The sequence below is a fragment of the Leptidea sinapis genome, chromosome 21 (assembly GCF_905404315.1).
Source record: "Leptidea sinapis chromosome 21, ilLepSina1.1, whole genome shotgun sequence".
Taxonomy (NCBI): domain Eukaryota; kingdom Metazoa; phylum Arthropoda; class Insecta; order Lepidoptera; family Pieridae; genus Leptidea; species Leptidea sinapis.
The window spans coordinates 6,017,556-6,031,318 of NC_066285.1; positions in this window are offsets into that span (position 1 = coordinate 6,017,556).

The window sequence follows — 13,763 nt, forward strand, 5'->3', positions numbered from 1 at the left end:
CACTGGCTCGGTCCCCAGCCTTAAGCTAAGACAGCCCAATGCAAAAGTCAAGTTCGCATTTTATCACACTCAGCTAAGTTTTACTTAAGTAAAGTTTGAGCAAAGTTAGACTTTAGTATAGATCTCAGCCATAGATTTTCTATTTTTACAGTTACAATAATTTGACAACTGCGGGTCATGTAATCCATCTTGTTCTTATATAGTCTACACATTATAGTAACTTTATTATTTCTCGTAATAATTTAAGCAAAACATTAATGTATCTCATACTTTTATATTTTAAATTAATTTTTATTTATGTGTATAATCGATTTGTTTTATTTCATTTTGATTAAATTAGTTATTCGTGTGATTATTCTAAATGATTTGACATAGATGAATTTGATTATAAATTATATTTATGTTAAACTAATTACAAACATTTTAAAATTATTTAACGTAATATTTTAATGTCTTTGTGACTTGTATAATTGTATTTTACTTGATAGTGAATATAATATAGATTTTTATAATTATAATATTCAATATTGACTTATAGTTTTATTATTTATAGTTCCCGGGGGTGTGACTGGTATTTTAAATAACATACTTATGAGCTATCATTAAGTCGAATGTAGAGGCATCCATTTTTGGAAAATTTATTCCTCTAATACACGCACGAATCCGAAACGGTCCCGTTGCAAAATTTGGCGAGTCAACGTCTACTGAGGTTGCCTCGTGTAGGGCGCCGTAGCTAGTGAAATTAGTGGGCAAATGAGATTTAACACCTTATGTCTCAAGGTGACGAGCGCAATTGTAGTGCCGCTTAGAGGTTTTGGGTTTTACAAGAATCCTGAGTGGCACTGCATTGTAATGGGCAGGGCGTATTAACTACCATCAGCTGAACGTCCTGCTCGTCTCCCTTAATGACATAAAATAAAAACTTCACTTTAAATATTTTTTAAACAATACTTGCTCTGTATTCTACAAACTATACCGAATCCAAAATAGTAGATAATTCATATTCATCATGTAAATGATTGCAACTACCGGGATTCGAACCCGGGACCTCTAGCTCAGTAGGCAGAGTCAATAACCACTGGGCTATAGGGGTCATCATAAGAAGTCGGAACAACATAATGTAGGCAACATGTTATGATAGCAAGATGCAAACAAAGTGTTCTCGCTGCTTATAACGTCCATGCGGAAGACGTCGCGGGCAGCAGCTAGTATATAATAAAAGAATTAACATGCAAATCAATTAATCATTTTGTATTTATGGTTCACTTTTTGTAGGATTATTTAAGAGAAACATGGATATTTGGAACTCCTGTGATTTTTGGTGAGCAAGCATAAATAGCTTGCAGATTTCTCTTCTACTTACTTCATTATTCATTATATAGTTTTATAAATTATAGCGTATTTGTTATTCTGGTGTGTAAGCTATATTATTGTAAAGTTTCATATAAATCCATTCAGTAATTTTTGCGTTAAAGAAGTACAAACATACATCCAGACATCCCGACATCCCGACATCCCGACATCCCGACATCCCGACATCCCGACATCCAGACATCCCGACATCCAGACATACAAACTATCACATTTATAATATTAGTAGGATAATTTATTTATTTTATTTCTTCGTCTCATTTTTAAACAGTGTCTATTGCCATTGATGAACGAAATGAACGCAGACGTGGTCGCGAACTGTGGGTCTTATGAGAAAGGTTATCTTCGCTCAGAGGGCAATAGCTCGGAGTTTCCCTGCGAGATCGAATCAGAAATGTGTAGAGCCAAAGTCACCGACATAGGCCATTGGTTGGGAAACTGAAGTGGCAATGGGCAGGGCACATAGCTCGACGGACAGATGGCCGGTGGGACAGTATAGTCCTCAAATAGCGACCACATACCGGAAGACGTAGTGTTGGTAGGACCCCACCAGATGGACCGAAGATCTGGTCAAGATCGCCGAATATGTTGGATAAGGGCAACGCAAGACCGATCGTCGTGGAGATCTTTGAGGGAGGCCTTTGTCCAGCAGTGGACGTCTGCCGGAAATGATTTTGATACTTTTATAAGGCTACGAAATTATACTACAGCATTACGTCATCAAATAATTCAAATACGTATTAATTTAATTAAAACAGTAATTACTTAATTATTATTTGGCTAACATTCTATATTGTAAATTCAGAATATTTTCAACAGAATTCAAAAAGGAAAGGTAATTATGGAGCCAAATTGAAAACCAAGAAAGATTTTAATTTAATTTAATGTTTCCCATTAGTTCGCAGCGGGGGAGCTGGGACAAAAGGGATAAGATTAAGGGGTGTTTTATCCCAAGGATTTAATTCTTAAGTTCGCCCTTACTTGCCGCAATACGATAATTTGTTTCACTTGGGTACCTTAATTGGTATTATAAATACCTATATTAAATGATGATAAATGACTGTACAATATTTTTAAAACATATCAACTATCGCGCTCAACACAATTATGTGGACTACCCCGAATCTTGCAGGTTTCATAATATGATGACACTTGAGGACAGGCGCAAGGTTCTGGATCTCTCTTTCCTTCATAACATAGTTCATGGTAAGATCGACAGTACAGAGCTAACTGAACTATTCATACAATTACGAGTGCCGTCAGTTCGCACTAGATACACGTCTCTATTCCAAGTCCCGCTGAGTCACACTAATTATTATGAAAATTCGGTAATCTGTCGCACTCTATGCAACAACACTCTATAAACAATTCAACAGTACTGAACTTTTTAATAACAGTAAAGGCAGCTTTAAAAGGAGTGTTAATAAAAATCTAAAGGAAGGTTAAATTTAGAGTAATTCACAAACACACACACACACACACACACGCACTCTCACCAAACCACACACGCACAAATATCATGTCTTATTACAAATATTGTAAATCCGTTATTAGATGTAAGTCCTACAAAATAGTATTACTTTAATCTAATTTAAGTTCTGTGGATTTTGTGATGTTTTAAATAAATAAATAAATATTGTATATTTTTATTGATAAGAGCGCAAAAAAAGAATGCTGGGAGAGTTTCTTGAGCCGCTCCATCTCACTCAGAGCGCCATTCGTTTCCGAAGCGGTAGTAGTATCTAGTAGTTATTAGAAATGACATCAAAAAGAATTCTAAAGGAATCAATTTTGAGGAAAGTAATGCCTTTAATGCCTTTTGCCTTTTAAAAACCCTTTATATCAAACAAATGTATTACTTAGCATAACAACGGTTTATTTACAAAGTATTTTTTTTTATTTTATTTATTTAGTAAGGCTTACCAACTAGATACCAAATTTAACATGTACGAATAGGATAATAAATACATTAATAAGTTCTACTATTTATATATCTAAATAAAAGGTATGCACAACATTAATTAACTTAAAAACTAATGCTAAAAACAATTTAGAATAATAAAAATAATGAATTTACTACTAATTACTAACTAATATTGGGGAATAAGTACCTTTTTGAATATTATATACTGATACACAAATGCCAATATTTTGAAGAACATCTGGACAGTCTATAAGGTTGTTTTATTTTATTATTATATATTATGGGAAGTATCTATTCATCGTTTTTTCGGGTGATTGCTTTTTTTAATAATTTTTATTTATTTGTCCGACAACTATCAAAATAAATAATTGTACCGTGGATCAAAGCTCTATCAACTATAATTTATAAAAATTGGTTTGGTTAGATTATGTTAGAACAGCTAAAAAATGTACGCGCCGAGCGTAGCGGGCCGCGGCAGCGGCCGCCGAGTGCCAGAAACGAATTCTAGACCTTTGTCTTTCTTTCCTACTCATAAAAATGTAATAATTTGAGGTAAGGTTATTATGCTTTTTTCTCTGGAACAGTGCATTACTTTCTAATTAATCGTGGACTAAAGCTCTATCAATTACAATATTTTTTTACCTCGTAATTCGTGCTACGGGATACTAAGTTTTAAACATTTGTCCGACAATTTTTAAAATAAATTCGCTCATTAAATAATAACTAATATAATAGTTTATAATTTTACTTTCTTTGATACTTTAATATAAAATTGACTCTTTTTTTTCATTAATATAAAAATTGTCGGACAATTAATGTGTAATGATTATTTATTATTCATACGAAAATCGTAAGACTAGCAACAGTCTATAATATTATTTTTACCCCATCTCTAAATTTTTATCCGCAATTATTCATATATTGTCATTTAAAAATGCAAGAAAAATAACTAAAAGCATATAAATAAAACAATATACTATACAATACGGTTCAATCCTAAGAATGCGATATTGCTTCAAACATTTTATTTTCAATTGAATGAACTTTCCTCTCTGGAAACTCCTCGGCGATCACTATACAGTAAAGTGAATCAGCGAATTCTTTCATCTTATAAAGATTCACGAGTTCGTAAATTTAATCTACATTCAGAAACTCAGCGAGGATGATAACAGACGACATAAATTTCCGAGCTGATATGAAACTTTTTAAACGCAGTTCGTCGTGTTAAAAGTATTTTATGGTTAGTGATTCTAGACGAAAATTGGAGTCTTATTTTCGTCTATTTTTTTTTCAAGAACAGTAGAACGCATATTATTATATAATTAAAAATTATAATTAGATTCTGTGTAAGATTAGGTTTATAATTCAAACTTATGAAAAGATGGCATTGAGGCTTCCTAAAAGAGGCAATTTAGTAAGTATTGCATAATATCTTTTTTGTTATTTGGTTGAGTTCTCGTGACAGGCATCGTCATTCCCGCTTAAATGCCACTGCTTATGATGACGACGTGGGGCGGGTCGTTCTCTCCCCTAAAATATGGTTGAGGTCGTCGTGAACTGGTGCTACTTGGTAACTGGATAGTCCTGTTACCGGGAGGTCTGCTTCACTGTTCTGTTCGATTTACTTCTTTTTTTTTTAAATTAAAGTTATTATATTTTTTATAACAACTAAAAGGCTCGAATAACGCCTTTATTTGTTTACGGTATGTGTGGATTGATGCATCTAGAGTACATCAATGACTCTTGTTTTCACATATTAATTTACTTTTTTTTTTACTTGACTTACCTATAAGTACGTGTAAGGCATTCAATATTTGACGTTTAAGTATTTTTGTCGCATCACTTTGAATGATTTGTAAATTGCACTGAAAATGGGAACTTGTATTATATCAAATTTTTATTTTATTTATTATACCGTATGTGTTTTGAAAAGAGCAACCATAGAGATTCAAGCTCATTCTTATCTAAGGAAATCTGCCTTCCTAATGAGCTGTATGAAAAAAGTCGTATTTAAAGTATAATGTGATTCAATTCGATTCGATTAGATAGCTGTCGACGACATAACATTTATCGTTACCCAAGCAAGTCGAAACAGCAGGCCAATCCTAGTTACAATCGTTTCGCAGGTTTTCTTTCTATCAGGGGTAGCCTGTTATTACTGCCTAAAATTTGGCAATTCGACAGTTCGGAATAGGATAGTTCAAATGTAAGAGTTAAGTAGTTTCCGTATATTTCCTTGGCCTTCAAAAGCGCTAACAATTACAGATAATAAAATTGGCTAACCGCCCAGAAGTGTGGTGCCGTGGTAAAGCGGTTAATATATATCCGTAATCTACGGCACAGGAATTTCAAGGATTGGATGACAGAAGAAATATATTATTGAGAGTGAAATGAAATTGCTTTTAATACAATTTTCAATAATTCAACCTTTAACTCGAATTATGCAAGAAGAAATTCGGTACTATGATCCATAAGGGAAAGAGTAAGGCAAATAAGGTATTTTTTAAACAAGTTTTATGGTGAAAATATAGCATTTGGGGCTTTGAACACTAATTAATCCTGTTACATATACCCTTAAGTCTTATTTGTAGGTTGAGAAAGCTTGCTATTGGTTGTAGTTAACACTCCAGAGGTATTTTGAACTACCATTTTTCATTACAGTTAGACAAGGTTTTTCTCGGCATGACGCATTAGTTTAGAACAAAACGCAGAAGAGTTATTGTTATACCTTGTGGTTTTTTGTGTAGGTACATTTATTCAGATTAATAATCTGAAATGTTTGCGCCTGTTATTATGTTACAAAATACAACTATAAAGTCAGGCATTTGCTGTGTCTTAAGACTTTGTTAAGTACATGGAGGGCGGGCGGGCGGCCGTTAAATGATCTCATATCGCTGAAGATCGCTGGCATTTAGTGTCGCCTTACGGCCGTTCCCATTATTCAGTCTATCTCTTACTTGAGATAAAAATCTTAACTATCGTTGACTTTTCTGTCCCAATAAATATATCGACGGTAACTCACCTTATCTGTGCACGCTGTCTGTCAATGGAACGACGTATAGATTACCAGCGATATAAAGTTTGTATGGAAATTGCAATTCACGCGTCCCAATATAAGGCGATAAGAATGACTTATGGGGTATATGAGATTATTGACAGCTGACTGTAGAAGGTAGTAATTTATCTCTATCTGTAGATAGTATATTAGGAACGGTCGTTAAACAGAGTAGAATGAATTCCACAGAATAAGTCACACAATATATTAGCTCTGTGCAGGCCAAGCAAAAGTATTTTCCAATAAGTACTGAATTCTCAATAAAGCTTCAAAATTAATTGTGTCGCAATTAACAAGACTGCCAATATCTGATATTATTAATTCATACTGTGACTTCTTTTTGGTAAACAATTTTAGTTTTTAGACATTAATCTCGTCGACAAAAAAAAATTTAAAACAAAACTTATGAACGATGCGAACTCGAACCCGTGACCTCTCGCGCTCCGTGCGAGCGCTCTTCCAACTGCGCAAACCGTTAGAGTGACATATCGTTGATAATTTTTGTATGCTTTGTTCAGCTCTGAACCAAAAATAATTTTAAACTTTGCTTTGAAATAAAAAAATATAAATAAAACAAAGTTATAAAGAATAATAAACATATTTATTTATATTACAATATCATAATTTTTATAAAAATTAAAAATAAAACAAGATGTTTAAAAATATAGATTACTGGCTGCTAGTAATGTTGAAATCACCTGCCAAGTAATTAGTAGACGGTAACATTGATGGACACGGCAATTATTGGAGGAGATTTTGTGATTACGCTGTAAGAAATAACAATAGATTTAATTTCATAAAGCAAGTACACATTACGCGTTTGACGTATAGTTCAACGCGCGTTAGTGGCATGCATAAAACGCGCTTAACACGGCATCTTACCAGTTTCTCCCAGTACCTCCGCTTAGAAATACGCATCGAAGTGATTTTTTTAAATTATTTTATTCTTATAATCAGAACTTCCCAAGTCCCACAGAACTGAGCGCTTTTAAATGTAATCCATAAATAAATCTGTATCAAAGTGATCGATATATAGCTTGTATATTCGACCACACAAATGCGCGCGATCAAATTTATAACAAAATGGCGGCTCATGGTTAGATTTGCGCGGATAGCGATTATCGGATGACGCGCGTCTGGTGAGCGCTTGAATTACGCTTCAAATGTGTACTTGCACCAAACGATAAACCAAAAGATAAAAGAAAGTTCTAGCGTATTTTAGGTAACGGATAATCCACCCAGGTTACCTCTGAGCATTATACAGCATGTCCCAATGTTATGGGACATGAAGGGAAAGTACACCAAATATCGAAGATAGGCTATTTTACTGAAAGAAGACTTTATGTTATTTTTAAAAGTTAGTAATTCTGCATTCAAAGATTTTCAAAAAATTACTTGCCTCGTCTGGGAATCGAACCGACTTAAATGTAAAAAAAATACACCCCTACTCTTATGATGCCAATCGAAAGAATGTCCAAGAACTAATAACTATTCTTAAGTAACATAGAGACGTCGCTTCATTGTGTGTCTTCTGCCGCATTTATCACGGGGAGTGTTCCGAAGAGCTGTTTAACCTGATTCCTGCCGCCGAATTCCACCACCATGACACGCCACAAGTTAGGATATCATCCCCACCATCTGGATGTGTGGCGGTCCCCCACAGTGCGGTTTACAAGGAGCTTTCTTCCACGTACTACAAAGCTGTGGAATGAACTTCCTTGTAAACCGCTGTTTCCGGGACGATACGACATGGGTACCTTCAAAAAAAGCGCGTACACCTTCCTTAAAGGCCGGCAACGCTCCTGTGATTCCTCTGGTGTTGCAAGAGATTGTGGGCGGCGGTGATCACTTAACAACAGGTGACCCGTACGCTCGTTTGTCCTCCTATTCCATAAAAAAAACATAGTATTTTAAAAGTAGTCAATTAAGTGGGTATTTTTGTTGTAAATTAATTAATTAAATGCTCAAAATGTGATCCCTCTTGTCTCACGCAAATCGTGAATCTTTTAATGAGTCATCTGCCTGTTGATTTTCTTATCATTTTATGGTGAATACTCGATTTGATATGGCACAATTCTGTTTGTAACTCGCCCACGTTCTCGTATCGCTTTTTGTATAGCATATCTTTCACGTATCCCCAAAAGAAGAAATCTAATGGTGTACGGTCTGGGGATCTGGCCAGCCATCTAATCGGTCCATTCGTACCAATCCAAGTAGGAAAACATTCATTTTACGTTGTTCCTTTTTTTTTAAATATGATGTTACTTAAGAAGTTATTAGTTTTTGGCCATTCTTTCGATTGGCATCATAAAAGTAGGGGTGTTTTTTTTTACATTTCAGTCGGTTCGATTCCCAGACGAGGCAAGTATTTTTTAGAAAATCTTTGAATGCAGAAGTACTAACTTTTAAAAATAACATAAAGTCTTTTTTCAGTAAAATAGCCTATCTTCGATATTTAAGGTACTTTCCCTTCATGTGCCATAACTTTGGGACACCATGTATATGCGCGGACGAATTTCTATTTTTAAAAATATAGAAGTCGCCGTCTTACACTACGTTTGAGTTGAATTTCATGGTATAACGCCGAATGTATCTGAATCCGGTCTGCATTTTCCCAAAACATCTATCGCAATTATAAAAGATAAATCCAATATCTGTCATTCTAATTACGGCTGTTACATAATAAGAATTCCAATGTCGTTTTTTTAATAATTGTAGCTCAAATATTAATACTAACTCCATACTTTTATCTTAATCGCTAGCTGTGTTATTACTAAACGCGAAGTAAACTTATTCCAAATTTAAAACTTTTACTATGTTATTACAGAAAAGTTAAACATGTATTGAATTCTTGTTTTAAAAAAAGTTATATTACAAATGTTTGTTTTTCTGTTACTTAGCGTGCAACAGTCTTTAGACGTTGCTTACATTTTTCAAGGCGAGTTTCAACACTTGTCTAAGGTGTGTCTAACGGATAGAACATAATATCATATTCGTATGGAAGGAAGATTTAGATTATATTATAATGACAGATAGATGACAGCTGTCAAATATTACGTTCCGTTCCTTTAATTATTGTTCCTGTATACTTCAGTTTGTCTTGTGTTTAACGAAGTTTTAGTTAAACACAAGCTAAAGACTGTTTAGTAATAGAAAAAGATAAACTCTATTTAAGACGTCGTTATTATTTGGTAACTGACGTTGCTATAGTTATGTGTTTTGTTATAACACCTTGAGTCTTTATCTTACCTTCGTCGAGAAGTAATTTTAAACTTGGAGTAACTTTACATTGCGTTTATTGATAAGGCAGAAGATGATGTTCAATCCTGAAGATATTAATAACGTAGGAAGCCATAAGTTCAAAATAAATATTTACCTTGTTACTAGAGATAATTATTTATAAAATTATTAATTACCCTGTGCAGCCGCTGTAACCAAAAAAAAAATTAAATATTAATCATGAAATAAATTGTATTTATTCTATAAAAAGTATTTATAACAAATTGAGAAAAGCAATTGTTTTGAAATAAGTTTCAAACCTAAGGTATAACTTAAAGAAATGAATATAATATGAAAATAGATCAAACAATTTATATCATTGAGCATTGCATAATTCTTATTGCATGCAATAAGAATTATGCAATGCAATAATATCTCTTTTTCTCTTTAATTCTTCTCTTAAATTTAATAATTTGAAAAAAAAAAACTGTTTACTTAAACTTCATAAGCAGAATTGATAACTAAATAAGGTTTATGTCGATGAAAAAAACAGACTATGAAAAAAGATTAAGATAGTTATTGTATTAATCTTAGATTAAGGATTTATCTCCTCTGCGCTCCAACTAGATACCGCACTACCTAAGAACAATAGCTTTTTTGTTACGGCCACTTGCCGTGTGTGCGTGGCACAATTGACACTCAATGGCATCTTTCAAATTTTGTAACATACGCTTCGTGTTATTTTACATTGAAATTAATAAAATCCAAAATACTTAGGTACTGATAATATGTGAGCCCAGTGTCTTTCTTATTTCTTGTAGTATAATTTGTACAAAGTTTTACTACGCAACCATTTTCGTTTCAATTATTAGCAAAATTTAACAGAACAACTGTCAACATCACACATTCTTCGAGACTTGCTCGAGTACGCCCAGTTGGGCGTAGTATTAGTTGCCGACCTTTGCGATTACGCCTGTGGTATCTAGTTGGAGGGCAGCGGAGACCCATCGTTAATCTAAGTCTATGTACCAGCAACAGAGATCATTCTGAGAATAAACGGCAACTTATTCAGAAAGATTTATTACATTTCGTTGTGTATATTTTTCTGAAAAGCAAAGACAGAAAAGTGCACCGTCTATTGCTTTATTATTATTATTGGGAACTAGCATTTGAATTTGTCGATCTATTGTGTCCACATGTGCTCGGACGCATGTCCTAGTTATGAATATGCTCGTTGTGACAAGGTAGTTTGGACATTGGTTTGGAGAAATTATCCCCTTGCATAATTGGAGTCCTTAAGGGCCCGCTGTATCTCAACTCAAACTAAGCAGCAAGAGTTGCTATGAACACTAGATCCCAGTCCACCATATTAAATACAATTCAGACAGCTAGCTTGTATCAACTCTGAGACTGTTATGATCAGAAATATGATATTGAGACGCTACGGCAATCTACAGGACGGTGCGGCATCCTTTAGGACGCCTCGTCATCCCTAAGAACGTTGTAGCATGCCAAAGCATAATTGCCGATAATGTGCGCTTGCATGTAAGATGCCGAAGGATCCTTTTCCTTGTCGATGCCGATAATGGGCGCCGGGCCTAAGATTAACAACAGCGTGCCCGCACACATCAAACGCCGCACGTACCACGCAATACTTCGAAATATTTTCACGCCATAAAGCGCCCCGTGCTAAGGTCAGGCGAGGTCATATCAATGAAGAGATTTTGTCACAATATCTTACTATATTCATCATCAGACCATGAGCTTTTTTTCATCAGGCTCATAGTTAGCGACCACGTCTGCGTACCGTAAGACATCACTGGCAATACACACTGGTTGAAAACCTTCGTCTTCAGACACTGCGGTATTTGGGATGCAAAGATTTTACGGAGATTCCCGAACGCTGCCCATCCGAGTTAGATTTGACGAGTAATCTTTCGCGAAATTGGACCTGCCTAACTGGATAGTTTGTCCAAAGTAGACGTACGTCAACAATTTCGAGAGTACAGTTCCCAATTGTTACGGGAGTAGGTGCGATATGGACATTTGATGATGGACATGATCTTCTTCTTGTCCATGTTCATTTTGAGACCTTCTCCTTGGGAAGCTGTATTGAGGCCATCGAGCATATGTCTTAAGTCTTTCATTATATCTGCCATGATTACGATATCGTCTGCGAATCGAAGGTGAGCGATGTATTCGCCGTTGATCTTGATGCCTAGTCCGTTCCAGTCCAGAAGCTTAAAGACATCTTCCAACGCAGCGGTGAACAGCCTGAGCGATATGACATCCTGACTCCCCGCAGCAGTCGGATAGGCTACAAGATCTGATAGTGGAGACTGATTGACATGGTGGCGTTTCCATACAAACACTTCAACGCTTCGACACTATATTATGATTAAATAAATAGCTATTTTAAAACTTTTCTCCAATTTATTTTTATCCCTACTTTATTGTATCTAAATCACATCCTCCAGGCCTATGACTTTTAAGAGGCGCAGTATCCTCAGAGGCACAAGTGAGGTAGGTCCTCCACCTAGAGTTTGAGGGCTTTGAGTTATCAGGGCACTGTAGCAATAGATCAAGTAGACTGTTAAACTGATAGCCTAATTATTAGAGATCTACTTTTTGAAAATATAATTAAAGAAATAAATGAAAGAAATTTAATATTTCTAGTTTTCAAAACATCCCTTTCTTATTAATTAACTGTCTAGACTCTAGAGAGACATGCTTGAAATAATAATAACTTAATCAAATACCTGGTTCTGCAGGGGCTGGTGTGGTAGGTGTCTCCGCTTCCGCCTGTTAAACAATTTATTAAATTTATGACATCAATATTTTATTTAAAAGGATAAACACGGAAGCTGATAATCAAGCGAAGATTATGCAAATAAAGATATTTGAAATAAGCTTGACAATCACAAAGTAATTACTAAAATACTTTTTTCATTGCTTAAGTAAAAGCAGACATTTTAGGCATTTAAAGATTGTGAGATAGAACAAAATGTTTATAAGCCAAAAAGCCTCTAACTATAATGAAACATATAAGTTACCGCAGATACTTAGTTAAAACTCATAAATTACAAGCGACAGCGATTTTTGAAAGATTAATAATTTTTTTAACGCTTGGAACAATGGAATCCATATTATTTTAAAAATTGGCGTTGCCAATACTATGTACTATATCGACATTAACTTTTGAACATTCATAGCTATGCTGTATGTGTAGGCGAAAGATCTTACCTTTGGATTATAGTTTACCTTCCATTTTTGTAGTATGGAATTTTAAATCTGTCACTATAGCGTCAATTCTAGAACTTGTCTTAAAATGCAAATTACATTTGAGTCTAATCTATTCAATATGTGTCTATAAATCATGAATACTTACTAATACTTAACGATTTAAGCTTCAAATAAAATGTCAAATAAATTTAGTACTTGTAATGTGAGATCAGATTATTAATCTTAGCTAAAATAGGCCTAAATATTTTGTTTGTCCACAATGCGAATTTTTGAACTAATTATCCAAATAGATTTGGCTGAGCCATTATTAAATTTTTATATTATGTTTATTTTCAAGAACTTGAATATTTTACCTAGATATTAAGTTTGACTTAACCTGGAGGCTTTCATTACAATACATACTGAACCCAGTTTCAATACTTTATTTTAAAATCCCTTGTATTGTCTGCTAATAATGACTTTGCCAGTCTTAGGTTTGATATCTACTAGTTTCAATGGTTTTATTACTTCTTCATTCTGTACAACAGCAAAAATATATTGAACAAAATTTGAAACAGAGTGAACAACCGCTCTAGTTCATTCTGTTTGTGTCATGTAAAGGTGAAACTTAATTAAGTTAAACCTTTTTTAATTAAAGTTAGCTTAAGCAGCCTTTTGTATAGTTAATGATGCAAAAGGCAAACGAAATACACACTACGTAACCTTCTATACAAAGGCCAAATTATAAAAATAATGATTGTAAACAAAACACTGTCAAAAGTTATAATTCGATTAACATCATCATCATCACCATGAAGAGATGAAATCCAATTAGAGTAAGCTCATTTATTATTACATTTTATATTTATTCAAGTTGTATTGAGTCCAAAGAATCTGATCAATTTCTGTATGGATTCGTGATATATTTTGACTTTAGATCATTTATACGGCAAGATACACTATAGCTGTGAA